Below are 13610 nucleotides of genomic sequence, written 5' to 3'. Positions count from 1 at the left end.
AAAGGAGACAAATGGGAACCAGAAATGAAGCAGTGTTATAGCTGAAGGTGCCAATAGATGAATAATGGGTCTAAGTGGAATATTAGGCTTGTGTACTTTGGGGAGACCATACAGTAATCCGGGTTGGGAACCAGTAAATAATAAATTATAGATGTTTTAACCGATGGATGATTTAATCGTCCGGAGTAATCGTTTAGTTTGTCTTCGAGATACAATACGTGGGTGGACATTCTAGTAATGATTCTTTTAAATTTAGTATGGCCATTCAGAATGTAAAGCAATTTCTGGTGATGGTCGTGTTTGTTTAAAATGACAACTCCACGACCCTTGTCTGGTTTGGTGACTACGACTTTATATATATATATATATATATATATATATATATATATATGGGGGGGGGGGGGATTGTATATAAGTGCTTGTATATATGTGTTTGTGTGTATGTAGACAGATTTCCATAATGATGGCCACATAGATGTTATCATAAATTCATAGAGGAATACAGAAACAGAAATCACGCATTGTTAGTACACAGGAAGCCCCCCCCCCCCTCCCCACAAATCCTATCTGAAAGCACCCCCTTCCCTCCTCCCCCCCCCAAACTCCGCTACGAATGGTGAAAGTTTTAAAAGCCTCAACTTCTCATATCGACAGAAAAATGGTGAGAATTTAAATTTGTTTTGGCGAAAGTGCACAGCGCCGAGTGAAGATTTCGTGTTTTTTTTCGTTTTTTTTTTATAACTACCACTTTAATCGCAGAATCTAAGCTAGAAGGGAAATGGAGAAGAAAAGGAGACGGAGAGAGGAGAATAAAGGAGAGCCTGGAGAGAAGAGCGAGAAAGTATCTTTGTGAGATAGTTTGAGGAAGTATTCGCATAAAGGCAGAGCCACTGTGTGATGCGGAATTTTGTTTGTTGAATGTGCAGCAGTATGAGTTTATTACTACTAAAAATGAGACTGATTTGATAACAACAATAATGGAAATGCTACTGAAAGCAATAACAGTAATAATGATAATTGTTATAATGATAATTATGACAAGAACAACAAATATGATAATGATGGTAATCATTATGATAGTGAAAATAATAATGATAATAATAATAAGAACAACAACAACAACAACAACAACAACAACAACAATGATAATAATAATACTATTAATAATAATAACGATGATAATGATGATGATAGTGATAATAATAACAATGATAATAACAACAATATCAAAAATAACAATAATGATAATAATGATAATAATAATAATAATAATAATAATAATAATAATAATAATAATAATAATAATGATAATGATAATAATAATAATAATGATGATAATAACAGTAATAATAATTATTACATTAATAATAATGATAATAATAATGATTATTATTATTATTATTATTATTATCGTTATAATAATAATAATAATAATAATAATAATAATAATAATAATGCTAGTAATAATGATAATGACAATAATAATGATGACAATAATATTCAAATTCAAAATTCTTTATTCCATTAGTTACAATGGTTATTCTTATTACATAGAAAGTAATTTTACAGTACATGTAAATAAAAGATACACATAGAATTAGTGATAGTACATATAAGTCATGCCTATTTTTTTATTTTGAAACCTGATGTCATTGGTGATTTAAGATATGTTCTTTTAATTTCTTATTGAATGTATAAGAGTTTCTGATATTTCTGATATTATTTGGTAATTTGTTCCAAATCATGGGTCCACGTGTTAGTGTCTGCCGTGCCCCTATATCTGTACGTGATCTTTTGATGTGTCTTGTTTGGACACAGGCTGTGTTACCTACGGTTGGAAGGGTTAATAGCCACTTTGCATAAAACCCTTGAATTATTTCGTGAATTAGTACGCAAGTGTCATAGTTACATAGTTTTTGTACTTTTAGTCAATTTAGTTTGTTTATGTGTGGGGTAATGTGGTCATACTTATTTACGTTACCAAGCGCAACTCTCGCAGCAAAGTTCTGTATATTTTTAGTTTTTGTTAGAACAATAATTAATTATTCTGAGAACTATTGTTTGTATAACGGATATCCTAGTTTCATCAGGGGTCTTATTTTATGTGGTTTAGGTAAATTAATGAACCCATTACTTTCCTATGGATGTTGTCGACATGGTTCTCAAATGTCATGAATCTGCCAATTTGTACGCCTTGTTTTTTTACGGAAGTGCTCGGTCTCATGTAGCTGTCTTCACATTTTATGGTGGTGTTTACAGGAATTTTGGCAACTACCTATGAAGACACATTGTGTTATACCTGGATTTATCTTGAGGTCATTTGTGTCAAAGTATCCTTTTATTAGTATCAATGTCTCCTGGGTCTGTTTTGTTAGTTCACCTAAGTTGTTTACAGAATCACTGTGGAGAAATTGTGAATCATCCGCAGAATTGAACAAGAAGGCAATTTTGGGTGATAAGTCATTTATGAATATTGTAAACAGGATTGGGCTTAATATATATCCTTGTGGAGCACCGAGGGATACTATCTGTTTTGTTGATATTTTCTCGTGAACTTTGACTAATTGGCTTCTGTTACTGAGGTACATCAAGAGACGTACCAACGCGTTGGATTTTTTCCAACGCCTGGGAGAGCCGTTCAGACTTTCGGCAACGCGTTGGGCTATTTTACGTCATCGCTTAAACTCCGCCCATTTAGCCTGAAAACATGCCTGAAAGTCGTTACTAGAGGCCCACCTCGTTTCTACTGTGCTTATTTTTTCACCGGAGAAACCTAGCCTGTGCTTATATTCTACAACAGAAATGAGTCAAATATCTTTCTAGACCATTCTGTATTCAGAGATCAAAGGAATAAACTATGAAAACAGAGATTATCTTCGTTGTTGACAGAGCCATTGGAAGCACTTGGAAACTTTCCCTCTCAAACACACGGTGTATCAATTAATCTCTTCCATTTTGTATACTGACAATGACGTGTTTGTATAAAGTTTGAACATGTAATATGGCTTTGATAGCAATAAATATTATAAAATCTAAGTGAATGAAATTAAATAAACTTGCTGATATAAAGATAATAAATAACAAAAATAGTTTGTCGTTACTGTAATCATGTAGCCGGGGTAAGACCTCTCGCATAGCGAGGATGAAACTGCTACAATTTTACGAAAATACCAACCACGGCAGCTGATGATAAATGATAATAAGTGCTGACCGATTTATGTACTCTATGCTTCTTCTTGTTAGTATCTGTATATAGTTAAGAAGAAATGTCCTGTCTTTATTTCCATGCAAAGGCGCATGGACCCAAATGATAGAGGGGTCAGAGAGGGGATGGGTGAATGGGTGAAGAGAGAGGAAGGGAGGGAGGGAGGGAGGGAGAGGAGGGGGAGAGAGAGAGAGAGGGGACATATTTTTTCGGGAGGGGGGGGGGCGAGCTCTGGTCATAGCTTTAAAATGGTAATTTTTTCAAAACAATTTTCGGTGAGCTAGTACCTGAAATGACGCCCCTGAGAGAGGGGGGGGGGGGGGGGGGAAGGACGAGACAGAGCGCGAGAGAGAGTAGTTTTTCCCTAACTCGCCATATGCCTGGCAGTCCATTTACCAGTCAATCAGCATGCATTTAACAGCCAGTCAGCATCTATGAGGATTGATGACGTAATCAGTCTAAATCCAACGTATTGGAGTTTGTACTCTACCAAAGACGACTTTAGATAACTTCTGAACCACTATGCATGTTGTGATATATTACTTTATTAAGGAGGATTTCGTGGTTGATACTGTCAAAAGCCTTGGATAAATCGCATGGTGTAAGCAAATGTATTTGATTGTTGTCTATGTTGTCATAAATTTTATTTGTGATCTGTAACAATGTTGTTTCAGTAGACAGCTTACTTTTGAAATAATGTTGTGATTTGGAGAATAGGTCATTGTCTCCAGATATATTGTCAATTGGTCTGCTACATTTTTTTCGAGAATTTTAGACAGTATAGGTAATATGTTAATAAGACGATCGTTATTGACTTTGTCTCTGTCTCCGGATTTGAAAATTGGTGTTATTATATGCCATGTTTCTAAGGTCATTAGAAATCACCAGTGATTAGAGATGTGTTAAAGATTACCATTAGATAATAATCCATTGCAGGTAGACGGTCTCAAATAAAGCGAAAAGCAATTACTGTTTTTATTTTTACAGGCTGTAGTTAAAAAGTATTGGCTAGTGGCCTTATCCTACCTGTATTTTGCTTAGATTTGGAAGCGTTTGTTTGTTTGTATGTAAGATGTCCAATTTTAGCAAAGAAATCGTGAAATTCATTCACACTAATTCTGTTATTTAGATGGTACGAGTTTCATACAAGTGTTTCTTCTTACAATTTGTTAATTTATTTTTAAAATAATCAGTTTTGACTCCTTGTATAAGTGATTTGACATTTCTCTTTTTTTGTTTATAATATTCCTAGAGTTCCATGTTGTGTCGGTCATTTTCGAGGGCTTTGTGAACGCTAGTTCTATCTGTTATTGCATCTATCAGTTTTTTGTAACAAATAGAGCGATGGCGTTGAGGCTATCATCATTAATCACTTCCATACAGACATTTACCTGTTTGTCTACATTATCTGCTTGCAAAATTTCTAAAAGAGATAATCAATTATCTGTTGGCATAATGAGTTCGTGATCGGCAACATGGCATGGGATAACGTCTGTATGGAGAATGATGTCAAATCTGTTTATTATTACATCAACTAATGACGAATTGTTTTCTGTGACCCTTGTGTGTTTGTTGACTATTTGTTCTAATTTGTTTTCCTAATTATCTTAAATTATTTTGCATTAGGCTTCTTTAAATCATTTAAATGATGCAGAATGAAAATAAGTTTCTTTTTAAGTAACATTTCTCTAAAAAACTTTTTTTTATATAATCAAAAGATTCAGAGGAACCATAGGGATGCCTATAGGCTGCGCCTACAATGAATGACGGAAGCATATTGCATTGTACGTTAACCCAAATATCCTCTACATCTGCACTCCTTGCAGTTGTAGCGGATATCTCATTTGTTTTGAGAGTATCTCGTTAAAGCTTCGCCTAAGCATTACTTGTGTGCCTGCTTCGGTTTTCTTGTTGGTTGGGGGCTGTTCAAGGGGTGCTTAGGTGTTCTGGTCCTCGGGGAGACTGGCGAGTAAGCAAGGGCGCACGCCTGCTTGTAGTGGCACGCCATTCTCGCCCTTATATCCACACCTCATTTTCCTCCCTTGTTTTCCGCCGACGTTCACGCCCGTACGGATCTTCATCTGATCTGCGATGGGACGTTGTTTTACACCCTATGGCTTCACTATAGACCGACACACATGTTCATGCTTGCAACGCGTCTGCAATAAACTCAGTGCGTGGATCAGCGACGAGCCAGGTACCGACCCTCCAGCTTGTTTGCCTCTCCACCTGTCACCTGACGTATTTTTTCGCTCTCGCGGCGCTGTCCCCACCAACCGCACCACATCGCCGCCACTGCCACAGGTTATGTATAGTGCAGTTGTGCTCACCTGTTGAGTTTCAGAACAACTATCTGTGTGCCCCAGTGACTGTGCCGTGTCGCCGCGTATAGTGACCGCTGCTGCTATCATTTTTGTTTGTTCGTTGTTGTTGTTGCTTTTAATGTAATATTTCTTGTTTTGCGTTTTATATTTATATTATAATTGTAATTACTGCCTACGAGTATTCATTCCTTCAATTCTATCCTTCATTCTGTAGAATTATAGAGACATGGATATAAAAAAAAGATGATTTAAGATGTGGTGGTTTGGTTTGCGAAGTTCTAGCTTCGCCCGGGCCTTCTAGATATGGCCCGGCCTGTGTCAGCTTTTTACGGCTATCTCATTGAGTTGTCTGACACTCGGTGCTTACCGTGGCGGCGGGATTGCCAGCAAGCGCTCCTGCCGCCATGGTGTAAGCATTTCGCATAGCCTCTTTACCAGCACGGCGGCTGTTGTGGGCGGTCCATGTCTCAGGAATTGTGTATGGTCACAATTTTCTAGGTAGTGGACTAGTGTGGCGTTCGGCTCGCCGCAGTGCTTGCAGCACCATTCATCGCGTTCGATTGTTGGGATAATCTGCCATGCACAGTGGTAACCTAGGCGCATTCTGTGAAGAATGACTTCGGTACCTCTGTTGCTTACTTCAGAGAGTGCCAGTGGTTCATAGCCTGTGGCGTCTGAGTACCAGCTGGCCGAGTGGGAGGTTCTCGTTTCCTCTCTGTGGAGCTGCCGTAGGAAGGTACGACCGACCAAGGCACACTTCTCCATAAGTAATTTTCGGCTCGGTTTTATCGTCATGGGATTTGGGGGCATACCCCTGCCAGCGACGGCTAGTCTGTCAGCAAGCTCGTTCCCTCTGATGCCGATGTGGCTTGGGACCCAGTTGATGATAATTCTTCTACCCTAAGCAAGAATTATCTGTGCCATTGTGAGAATCGTGGTCAGTAGGTAGATGTTGTCTGTGGGTGAGCTGTGCTGAAGACAGTCAATGGCTGCCCTGGAGTCTGTGTGTATGACCACGTGTCCTTCCCTTAGGGACGCGTGGCCTAGGGCTCCCATGATTGCAACTGCCTCTGCCTGTAGCGAGGAGGCGTTGTCTGTTACCCTCATGGATCGCGTGGCATCCCTTGCTGCAAAGCCGGCGCCTGCAGTGTGGCTCAAGGGATCGACCGATCCATCCGTGTAGTATGTTCTACTACCCGGAGGAGTGATGGCTGCAATGACCCTGTGGGCTTCTGCCTTTAGGCTAGGCATGGGGTATAGGCTCTTTTTCATTGACAGGCTCATTATGTTGAACTCTATCAGGCTCAGTGCCCACGGCGGGGCTTCGGCAAAGTCGGGGTGGGGGGAGTCCATGCCCTTAGCAAGAAGCTGTTCTTTGAGCTGATGGCGTATCAACACCCTGGCTGTATGAGACAGCCAGTTGTTTACAACGAGCTCGTTGTCTTGTTCGAGGCATCTGACTAATTTTTTGTCTTAGGCTTGTGTTCCTGGGAGCCTGGATGATTTAAGAGGACAAAAAATTGAGTAAAGTATAAAAGGTAATGAACGACTGAAATTTATTAAACGCACATAGTGTTAAAACGGAATCTTGGATGTTACAAGAGTTGCCATTTAAAAGCTTAAAAAAAATAGTAATCGATATTGCATATCTAAGAAAGTCGCCTGTGTGATAACAAAGCAAGGTAATTCTGACGAACACTCGTACTGCTCGCTGTATTGGGGCTGATCTGTGATGCTTTGTCACTCGTACCACAAACGCTACCACGTTTTACCCATAACACAGCAGAATTTGACTAAAGGAGTAGAAATACCTGTTTTTTTGTGGCGTCCAGTCCGGGGTTGGGATGTTAGTTGTTGTTTTTGCGAACACCAGGTTTTTATCATTAACACAGTGGTCTATCATGGTGTGCACAATGATGTTTATCATCTTCTTAGTGCCCCCTGCCGTCTGTTATGTCAATTATGATGCCACGGGCCTTTCCGATCTCTTCCGGTCCAAAGAGTTTTTTGACATGATCACAGATAATCAATCTAGCCAACGCTATTTTCGTAGCAATAAAGCACAAGTGTGTTCAGCACTAGTATTTCATTGCTAATTTGATAAGACTGCTATGCTTTCATTGTTTTCATTATTTGCACTGTCTTCACTGTTAGAGTTGATGTAGCCGTTACCCTGGGTGGGGGAGCAGCCATTTCCCAGGCTGCCGTGGGAGTGTGTAGCAAAACCTAATACAATTATACCTCGCAAGTATGTAAAGATTAACGTATGGGAACGTAGTGTGTATGAGGGAAGCATGGTAGGTGTAGAAGATTAGTGTAGGGAAAGGAGCGAAAGAGTGGAAGTGTAGTATGTGTGTGTAGTGTATGTGCTTGTTGCGAGGATATAAAGGTTGGTAAGCGTAATAAGGATAAGTCCGATATGCGAAGCTGAGCTTCGCCCGGGCTATGCCAATGAGGGGAGCCCGGCCTGTGACGACTAATGTCGACTCGCTAACGTGTGTCAGCTGGTGCTGACTCGGCTTTTGTCCTTACCCGCCGTGGTGCCCAGCCACAGCAGTAACCTCCAGGCAACGATTGCCGCCGACCCCTCGGATGAGAGGCAGGCACGCTACCACTGTACTAGCCCGGAGGCTGTAAGCGTAATATGAGCCGAGGAGAGGCATGTGCGTATACGCAATAAAGCAGAGAGCCACCTTGATTAAAAGAAAAGAAAATAAAGTATCACCATTCACTGTAAGCAATTATCAGCAATCGTACCCTTACTTCTTAAAGTCGGGCATTCATAAAACAAAGCATACATAAAACAGTTTATTACAGACAGTAAAACTCTTGAAACGATAAAACAAACGGAAACACAAACACGAATAAAAGAAATAGTAAAATGAACGTTAGTACAAGAGGAACTTAAAACATTGAAATACGAACGAAGAAACATAAAATACACTTAACAAAACAAACAATGAAAATACAACGACAGCAGACAGGAACGATGAAATAGGACGATAGCTAAAACGGACATAAAATGAAATCATGCAAAAAGGATAAAACTTGTAAGATAAAATAGTAAAAAAAAAAAAAAAAAAAGAACTTTGTATAAAACAATAAAAACCTGAAGATGATAAACATTGGTCACTCGAGGTCAATTTGGGCGAAGAAAGATCTCACAAATTATTTCTTACACCCTATATTAAAACAACCCCCACGGCCACTTAACTGCACAGGGAAATCTCATCCCGGGGTTTCTCAGACTGCCGGCGAGGAAGACCACTAGCAAGATCACCCCCTTTGTTTTTCTTTGCTTCATCCGTCACCTTGTAGGCGAGAAAGGGAGGCAGTGATGGTTTTCAAATTTATGAAAAAAAGTCTGGTATATGCAATAAAATAATTTAAAAATAAAAGGATTAAAATAACTATTAAAATATTAATTAGCTTTGTAAAGGAATCATAAAATATTTAAACGGTCGACAACATAAAACATTTATACTAAATTTGAATTTAAAAAAATAATAAACTCAAAATTAATATTACTGTACTTTAAGAACTCAAAATGGGCCTCCGTGATCTTTATGTATACATATATATAACAATCTTAAAATAAAAAAAAATTGCTTAGGTGCCTATCCTCTTCGGGTAGAAAAGTTAGATGAAACAATATAAAAATATATATATATATATTCGCTAAAATAAAAAGAATTGGCAGCGGGCATGTGTGTGGCGTGTGCATGAGCATCCTCCTCACTTGCGAGATAAATACTATCTTCTTGGGGCCGGGAGGTGATGTTGCCGGCCGGAGGACGTGTCACATTAGAGAAAGGGGACGCATGGGGAAGGCTTCGACGGCAAAGCCTCCTCCACAAACCCCATTGAAAATGGACAGCAAAATTGCGCCACGCACTGCTCCACCAGGTAGGAGTGTTGCCACCTTTAGTTCTCTCAATTCCTTCTTTTATCCGCGCCTGTGGGAGAGTTGGAGGCGAGAGATTTTCATACACCGTATTACCTCCTGGAGTCAATCACTGTAAGTACCCATCGTTTTGGGCACTTACACGGGCCCCCCCGCACTACCGGGGGGGGGCCCGTGTCCTTGGGCGGAGGTCCCATTGCCCTGGGAAGGGAGCTCGATATCCTAGGCTAAGGGTTCCCTTTGACGCTGGGGAAAAGAGTCTGCCTGCACGAGAAAGCACCGAGGAAGTCCCTCGGTTAGCCCCCTGCGACCTACGGGGGGGAGGGGTAGCCAGATTTCCCTCTGACGTTGCCGGAACCAAGAGTCGCCATGGTTTGCCGAGTTGTTTGGGGGAGGCGGCGAGGAGGCGAGAACACGTCCGATCACGGCGGCGGCTCGACTCGCAATAATAATAGTAATAATAATAATAATAATAATAAATAATAATAATAATAACAATAGTAATAATATTATTAATAATAATAATAATGTTAACAATAATAATAATAATGATAATAGTAATAGTAATAATATTACAAAAATAATAATAAATAATAGCAATAATAACAATAGAAGCTGCAATAGTGACAGGAATAATAATAGTAATAATAACGATGATGATTATGATGATGATAATTATAATAATTAAAATAATGATGATAATAATAATAATGGTAATAATGATGAAATATTAGAAGTGATATTAATGATAACAGTAATCATAATGATAAAAATAAATAATGATAATAGTACAAATAAAAATAATAATAATAAAATAATGATAATAATAACTGCAATAGTGATAGTGATAGTGATAGTGATAATAATGATAATGATAATGAAGACAATAATAATGATAATAAAAATAATAATGCTGATAATAATAATAATCATAATAATAGTAATCATAATGATAATAATCTTAATAATAATAAGAATAATGATAATGAAATAGTAATAATGATAATGATAACAACAATAATAGTATTAGTACTACTAATAATAACAATACTATTAATGATAGTAATAATAACAATAATAATAATGATGATGATGATGATGATAACAATGATAATAATAATAATGATAATAATAATGATATTTAATATCTAATGTTAATGTTAATATTTAATATTTAATGTTTTACCATTTTCATTGTCATTATTATCATGACCATCATCATTGCCTAGGTAAAACTGAATTATCTCGGTGCTTGATCTTGTTAACATTAAGATGAAGAAATAATCCGCTTAGACTTCCACTTATATGTAAGAAAAATATATGAACGGCGAGGAAAACTGCTAAAAAAAAATCAGCTTAATAGATAACCGGATTGATAGCTCGGTAAATAAAAGTATGAGATAAATGCCTCGTAGTTAAGCGCCGTCTCATATCCCACGGAATTGAGTATTGTCCCGCAACCTCTTCCGGAGCTCGAATACATATACCATCAGTGTGCAATTCATTCCCTTGATAAAAATCAACTTGCGCAATAAAAGATTATAAATGTTCGGTACAACACAATGGAGTCTCTCTCGAGGAACTCCAGCTTCTTAAGTCCTGAATGAAGGAGGGTAAAGAGCTGGCTGCAGAAGTGAGTCTATAAAAAAGAGGGATGCATTTTTCATTTCCCGCCATTCTTTGGTGTCGAACGGAAGTTTCGGGACATCTCGAGACATCTGTAAATTTGACGTGTATGAAGAGTAGGACGGAGGGGCGTCGGAGGCGGAAAGAAAGTTAGGAGAATAAAATTAATATTAAATTACTGTAGGTGAAATATAAATTCCGTCGTCTCTGAGGCTGTGACTGAGATATGTAACTCGATCCAGAGTAAACACATTTAATACACAACAAATAGATCTAACAGGCATTGCAGCGCTGATATCCCGTGTTTATGAAATTGATTCGGCACAGGAAGAGACATTCATGTACTGCGTGTATAATCAAATGGAGAGCTTCGGTTGTTTATAACCAGTCAGCATTAGAGAGCAGAGCACTTTTACCACGAAGCAATCCGTGACACATGCACATATATGACATATACGTCTATGTGTGTGAGCCTGTTTCTGTTTCCATACAAGAATATATACAAACCTACATATTTTTTTGTACATATATATGTACAGAATATATACGTCACATTCCTTAGCAACGGCGGTTCTGGTTCTAAACAAAATCTCATCTCCTTGGATACAGTAGGAATGGCCGCATTCACGATAACTGCCCTTTTATCTTTCTTCCACGATGAACCAAAATCTATCGACAGAGGCGAAAATCATTACAAATCGGATCACATACAAGCATTTTCGTGTGCTGATCGAGTTATTCGAGAAGTGCAAGCCAGCATGAAGAACGATGTTTATAAGTCACGGTTAGTGTTGTTGATTTTTAGGCCTCTTTTTAGCTGGTTACTAAAAGTGATCAAATTTATACAAATTAACACTCAGATTCAGTTGATGACATTGTTTACGAGGATTCTGTTATTAAAGAACTTTTATGTTTTTTTGTTTTATAATTTGCTTGCGAAAACTCTGAAAGTTTGATATCTTTATGGCTAAATACTAGAAAATTAAGGCCTTGGAAAATATTTTACTTTCTGTCAACAGATCTATCTCGATGATGACTTTGGCATTCAATCAATTGAATGTGAATGTCCAAGAGGAGCATTGAAATGCAGCCATTCTGCTGCTCTTTTCATCCACTGCATTCATAATGTCAGCAGAACCGATGTTGAATGCCAATGGAGAAAAAAGAAACACACGGAAGTGAAGCCAAAATCTTCAAGCGAAACTGTTTCCAGTATCCAAAGCGTACAACCCAAACTGGTGTGTGTTGGCTACTGAGCCCAGAGCCACAGGTGGAGCCACAACATATTCCTGTGCCTATAGTGCATGATAGTTTGTCCAGCCATGACTTTATCAAAATAGAAGCAACAGAGACTTTAATATTTTGAAGAAAAAATTAAAATTTGCAAGGAAGCAATCATAAATGTTGCACAGATATCTAGTGGACAACAAGCAAATGAGATTTGGCATCAAATAAGGAAAGGGAGGTTGACGGCCAGTAATTTTGGTGCTGTTTTGCAAGCAAAAAAGGTCACCCAATCGTTGATGAAGCGTCTTTTAGGGGAATATGACCTGAGTGGAGTGAAGTCCATCATGTGGGGTACTCAGCATGAGAAAGATGCTGTAAGCAGCTTTTGAAAAACAACAGGTTTGGCAGTGAATAAAACTGGCAGATGGCTTGATGATACAGGGATTTTAGGGGCTTCACCAGATGGACTGATAGGAGAAAATGCACTCCTAGAGGTTAAATGTCCTTATTCCCTGCTGAATGAAACAGTGTGTGAAGGACTAAGGCAGAAACAATTCTTTCTAATGGAATGTTAAGAGGGTCTTTTTTTGCGAAAAGATCATCATGCCTGTTGGCACCAGGTTCAAGGACAGCTACATTTAGCAAATATAAAAATTTGCTATTTTGTTATTCGGACCAAAAAGGACTTGAAGATCTTGCAAATTTCAAAAGATGAAACATGGCATAAAAACTTGGACACTTTGAGACAGTTCTACTTTGAACATATTTTCCCAGCAATCATTGAAGCCTTATAGAACCTGATATACAACAAAATATTATCATTTCTTTCCTTTTTTTCAGAATTTTATAAGTTCCTGTCATTTAAATTCCTTAGTTTTGGGTAGTCAGTTTTTCTGAAGTTTCTTACATCAGTGATAATATTACTTAGTTTATAAAATAATGCATTGTCACAGACAATTGGGTACATAAGCCATAAATAATGATAAAAGAATGTCCTTTATTTGCAACAATCCATAAAATATAATGTTTAAACGCTATATCAAGCTCTAGTTTCTAGAAAAATTACCAGCCAACAAAATTGGAATCAAACTGTGTCCCTTCACTGCACTATTTGATCAGAGGGAACTGATAATTAACCAATGCTGCAACTAGTTGGACAATTTTGTCTGCATGGCTTCTCAGATTTGCTGGAATGCAGGATAGGATCTTGAAGTCCTTTATCCTTGCATTTGCAAGCCCAACGTTAATTCAGCGGGTGGCATTTTTTTTTTCGTTGCAATTATTATTATTTTTTAAATTTCCCATGTTCTAAAAATGGTGGAAT

The 13610-nt window shown here is 38.1% G+C and overlaps 1 pseudogene; it reads left to right on the top strand.

Moving 5' to 3' along the window:
* The first annotated feature begins 12212 nt into the window (after positions 1-12212).
* On the top strand, positions 12213-13080 carry LOC125043075 (annotated as a pseudogene).
* Positions 13081-13610: the final 530 nt, after the last annotated feature.

This window comes from Penaeus chinensis, chromosome 33 (assembly GCF_019202785.1).
Source record: "Penaeus chinensis breed Huanghai No. 1 chromosome 33, ASM1920278v2, whole genome shotgun sequence".
Classification (NCBI taxonomy): Eukaryota; Metazoa; Arthropoda; class Malacostraca; order Decapoda; family Penaeidae; genus Penaeus; species Penaeus chinensis.
Note: the sequence above shows the minus strand (reverse complement) of the source record. Positions and strands in the feature narration are given on the sequence as shown.